Source organism: Mercenaria mercenaria, unplaced genomic scaffold (genome assembly GCF_021730395.1).
Source record: "Mercenaria mercenaria strain notata unplaced genomic scaffold, MADL_Memer_1 contig_4903, whole genome shotgun sequence".
Classification (NCBI taxonomy): Eukaryota; Metazoa; Mollusca; class Bivalvia; order Venerida; family Veneridae; genus Mercenaria; species Mercenaria mercenaria.
Genome location: NW_026463170.1, coordinates 36,180 through 42,179, shown reverse-complemented (window position 1 = coordinate 42,179; position 6,000 = coordinate 36,180).

The following is a 6,000-nucleotide window of genomic DNA, read 5'->3' as shown; positions in this document are numbered from 1 at the left end:
ATCCGCGCAGTCTGGTCAGGATTTATGTTATTCGCTAACAGTTTCTCTAATTCCAATAGGCTTTGAAAGCGAACAGCATGGATCCTGACCAGACTACGCGGATGCTCAGGCTGGTCTTGGTCCATGTTGGTCGCAAAGCTACTATGTTGGTTTTCTCATGGCGCGGCTCATATACAAAAATAAATATTTTGTTGATAAATTAAAAGTGCAGTTCAGCCAGCATACGGTATGCACATGCATGTACACTGACATCTAGTAGAATTAATTATGGGCCAAACTATGCATTTCTACATCATAAGATAAGGTTCATCGTAAAGATACAATCATACAAGAGGGTCACAACGGCGCTAGATCGCTCACTCGAGTTTCATAAGTGACTTACACAATTTTGGTAGAGGATCACGCAAGAAAAATTACCTGTGAGTGGGCCATCTGCTTCTGACAAGAAGATTCTTTTCACTTTATGCATATAAAGAACTGCTATACATTAACAATATAAGGAAAAATGACTACGTAACGCCTTCTTGTGGCCATGATTTTGACAAACCAGAATAGTTCGAAAAAACTAAACGAAGGAATATTTTTGTAAAATTATCTTAAAATCAGACCAGTAGTTTTCGAAACAATGACACATGAAGAGTTTCTTTCTTTGTTCCGGTAGTCAGTTTTTCGACTCGAACAATCTTAAAAGAAAGTCCCACAAGAAACATAATTATAGTTTCAAATTCAACAAGTCGATTGAAGATATATCTATTTTAAGCTCTGGCAGCTTTATTTTTTGAAGAATCAGAAAAATGAATACTCTTGGTGTAGTGTCTCTAAGAAACATTTCTGTGAAATTATTTAAAAATTACGTGGACATGCATTTATATTTTTTTAAAGATTGCATTACCTCGTGCGCACGAGATCTTATCTCGAGTGCACGACATCTTATTTCGTGCGCACGACATCTTAGCATTTAAAAATTAGCTACATTTGGCGGGGCGAAATTCGGTTAGGCGACGTTCGTTAGGGCGACGTTCGGCGGGGCGCCATATAGACGTGTTTATTTTTCATTGTGTCGTTGCAACAGAACGCAATAACGAAATGGCACAAATCAGCAACCATAGCCATAAGCTTAATACATTTTTTAACAATTAATTTTATTTTTATCTTTTTGGGAGCGTGTTTCTGATTGTAGAAAAAAATAACACTGTAGTTTTGTAAGGCCGGTGTGCCATGCTAATTTCCCAATGCTAAGATGTCGTGCGCACGAGATAAGATGTTGTGCGTTCGTGATAAGATGTTGTGCGTTCGTGATAAGATGTCGTGCGCTCGAGATAAGATATCGTACGCTCGAGATAAGATGTCGTGTGCTCGAGATAAAATGTCGAGCGCACGAGTTAAGATGTCGTGCGCACGAGAGAATATGTCGTGCGCACGAGATCAGATGTCGTGCGCTCGAGATAACATTCCGTGCGCACGAGATAAGATGTCGTGATCACGAGATATGATGTCGTGCGCACGAGGTAAGATGTCGTGCGCTCGAGATAAATGCCGTGTGCTTCAGATAAGATGTCGTGCTCACGAGATAAGATGTCGAGCGCACGAGATATGATGTCGTGCGCACGAGGTAAAATGTCGTGCGCACGAGATAATTCAATCTTAAAAAAATAATGCATGTCCTAAACATACTACCATACAAAATCGAACCAGAGGTTAAAAGAAATCTGATGGCCGCGCTTTTTCCGGAAAATCTATTATTTTAATATTCTTGGTTGACGTTTACTCAAGGAACATAGGAATTATTTCAAAACCATGCCAGCCATTTTTCAAAGTTTCCACTGTACTTCCCCCCCCCACACAAATAAAAGAGTTTAGAGTTTAGCATTTTATGGTTTTCTTGGAGTTGGAATGTAAGTTATACAATGTGTCAAATACTTGATAGATGATGGGTATAAATTTATGTGTACAAGAAATGTAAATTATATACTGAAGTACTTTTTATGAATTTCTAAAAAGAAATCGAATTTCGATCTGTCTCTTAACTCACAGTAACCAAGCGCAAAAAATGAAATTTTGAAAAGTTGAGTTGCGACCTAGCATCATTAACTTACGGACTTGCGCGAAAATCGAAAGTTAGATTTTGGGAAACCTTAATTTTGATGTGGCATTAAACTTCGACCTTCAATTTTTCATGAAATTGAATGTCGAGCTCTCATTGAGTTTCAAGTCAATTCAAACTTGAAAATAAAGCAACTGATTTTCAACCTGCGTTTGATTTTAAGGCAAGCTCTAATATAGTCTATTTTTTATAGATTTTCAATTTTTCAAAAATAAATGAATTTCAAGCTGTCATTGAATTTTGAGCCAGTTCAAATTTTCAAAATTCCATGCCGGTCATTGAGCTGACATCATGCTAGCTCGAAATATTTGAAGTCCGATCTTCTAGCATTTTCTCTGATAATTTCAGTTCTTCTAACTTGTCCAAAAGTGTATGCCGCCTCGAAATTCATTTATTTTTGAAAATCACAATTTCGACTTTTAACAGCTTGAAAAGTTTAGTTGCTAGCTTCGAGATTGCTCCAAGTTCGATGTCAACTCGAAATTCTGTTTCTTTCTTTTTTCTTCTTCTTTTTTTTCCAGTCTGTCCATGCCATGCATGGATTAAGGTCGCAAATTTTTCTTCCAGTCTTCTTTTCAAAATTTTCAAGAGTTTTATCTACCTTCAATTCTAGATTTTCAATAGTTTTCCCGATAAGCCGTAACTTTGATAAATTCAATTTGTTTCCAATTTTCATTAATTTCTTTCCATTCATATCTCCTGGCTCAGTTCCATTCACGTCAGTAGTTGTTGGTGCACCTTGGATATAATGCACAGTGACACATATCACAATATAAAATACCAAAGTTACCCCGTTCATCTTATATTTCCTGTTTTACAGTTCTATGAAATAGTTCAAACCTGTTTCCTGTGTTAGAAGACTGAACCGAGCATCAACGTGTCAATGAATTTATACTTTTCCTCAGTAACGGAACGGGCGTAGCTAGAGACAAGCTATCTCGTTGGAAGAAATGTTTAGAGTACTTCTAGAAATATCCTTTAATGAAAAAGCATTTTGTCACATCTTGACAATCATACATATGTTTGTTTTACACATCAGAACTTTAACTAGTCAACTAAAATACATTTGTTATAGTGTATGCATTGATATATAATTTCCATTGTTCCTCTCAATGAAAATGTACCGGTTGGCATAAAGTGTGTTTGATTTCATTAAAGGTCCATATATTACCTTTAATTGAGCTTAACCATAATTAAGTCAAGAAAATGAAACTTTGAGAAACTTTGAATAATCAGAATTGAGGAAACAATTTCTTTGTACATGTCACAATACATTTAAATCTTCTTTTAAAAATCGTATGAATATCTGTCCGTCCGTCCGTCTGCAAATTTGGATCCTGCAATTACTACAAACGTGTTACAGCTAGGTTCATAAAACTTGGTATGTGAATAGAGGGCAATATGTAGATTATGCACGTATATGACTAATGCTTGCAGGTCAAAGGTCAAGGTCACTATTGAAGGTCAAGTAAAAACTGTTTCCGCTCCATAACTTTTATATGCCTTGGTGGATTTCTTTATTACTACACAGAAATGTTCCCCATGATTAGGCTATGTCTTGCACATAAGACCCATTGTTGTCGGTCAAAGGTTAAGGTCACTAATGAAGGTCATGTAAATTTATTTCTGCCCCATCACTTTTATTTGCATTGAAGTATCATCTTAATGCTGCAAACAAATGTTCTCCATGATGATACAATGTGTGGCGTACATGATCTTTGCTTGAAGGTCAAGGTCACAATTGAAATTTAAGTAAAATTATTTTTTATCTGAGCTTCTAAATCCTTGAAGTATCTTAGTCGTAACACTGTTGTCAACAAGGCAAGGGACGAACACTAACAAGTTTTATACCGGTAGGGGACTTCCAATACACGGCCACTTGTTCTTTCTTCTTTAACAGTACATTTTGTAACGATGCATTTATTACAGAATTCACCACTGTGGTCCTTCTGTCATGAAATTGAAAGGCACACTCAAGTCTTTATTATTACGAAATCCAAAATGAAGACGTTGACCCACTTTAGAAAAACCCTTGTCGCCTGCATTCTTGTTCAGCTATAATAACAAACAAATGATAAATAAATTAAATTGAAAATAGGTTCTTGCATTAGTAATGGCATATATTTTGTATTTTTATACCACTAGTCGTTCTATTTTTCTGTAGGATGCGAAATATAAGCATTTCGCTCATTTCTGCTATGTCGCCAAGTATACTGAAGCAAATAACAACTCTGTTAATAGCACAGGAGTACATCTTTACAACAAAATTTTGAAAGAGGGCCCATTGTAACTTTTAACAGACATTTTCAATAGTAAAGCACAAAATGCATTCATCCCAGTCCTGCATATTACTGTCGCTTAAAACAGTACTCACCTGCCGTAACATGAACTAATATCTATACAAAGTATTCGAAAACAGGTAAAGATGTGACAGAAGTGACACAAATTGTCGTCAAATTATGTTACTTTATTAAAATAACTCCCTGATGTTACTATCTGATGAGTAAATATTTTTGATATCGTTTCCAGTTCATCTATATTTTGTGGCGATTTAAAATCTCTCTTCCATAACGGGGATTTCTTCAAATATACGTGATAACAATGGTGTTTTCCCTCTTTGTCTATTGTCTATTGAATACATCAGTAAGAAGGCTTGTTTTCAGTATATGCCATCAAGGTATCAAACGGTTATCATATATTCAAATAATTTTATCTCTTCTGTAACATAACATCTTAGTTGATCTAACTGCCTACTGAAATGCGGAAATAACGAAGAAATTTCTCATGTGCCACTCGAAAGAAGCAGAGGCTAATCTACAAAACCTTTATAGTGTAAATTGAAAATTATTGATGAAACAGTACCTTAAGTAAATGAGGAAAGTTAAATATGTAAAAAATTAATTCTAATACATGATGTGCATGAGATTACATTTTACGACGTTAGAATGTGTTTTCTCTGCTTTTGCAATTTGATATGAACGTACGAGGGAAGGTCAATAAGTTCGTGAACTAAGTATATATTGATACAAATCAAAATTCATTTTTTCATCTTTGTGCAGTATACAAAATTGTTAGTTGAGTGATAGCAGTCTTTCAGTCAAAACCGACAATTTTCACTCTTGCTTGGCAGTTGAATAACCTGACCCATAGGCAAAGATGGAAAATCAGAATTTGGAGTTTAGAGCTGTAATTAAGTTTCTCACTAAAGAGGGATCAAATGCCAGAGAAATCCATCGCCGCATGGCTGATGTGTATGGTGATAGTAGCCCGCATTATTCCACAGTGGCAAAGTGGTCAGCAGAATTTAAACTTTGACGAAGCTCTTTGGAGGATGTCCCACGGTCAGGTCGGCCTGCTGATGCCATCAGCAAGAAGATGGTTGATCGTGTTGAGGGTCTTGTAATGAATGATCGTCGAATCAAAGTCGATGAACTTGCTAGAGAGTGTGGCATTTTCCATGGAAGTGTTTCATGAACTTCTGGGGATGTCAAAGATTTCTGCAAGATGGGTCCCCGGAAACCTGAACATGCAGGATCATTAGCAAAGGTTGGAATCAAGTCGAGAGCTTCTGGAAATTTACAATGCCAATCCAGAAGACTTTCACACTCGTCTCGTAACAGGAGATGAAATATGGATTCACCATTGGGATCCAGACACAAAAAAGAATCAATGTAATGGAAGCGCCCTGGCTCACCCCCCCCCCCATCTAAGAAATTTCGTACTCAACCATCAGCTGGCAAAGAAATGGCCACTGCATTTTGGGACTCAGAAGGGGTGATATTAATAGATTATAAACCTGCTGGTAGTGCAATCACTGGGGCCTACTATGCAGATCTTATCAAACAGTTAAGGGCTGCTATTAAAGAAAAAAGAAGGGGGAAGCTAGCCGCTGGTGT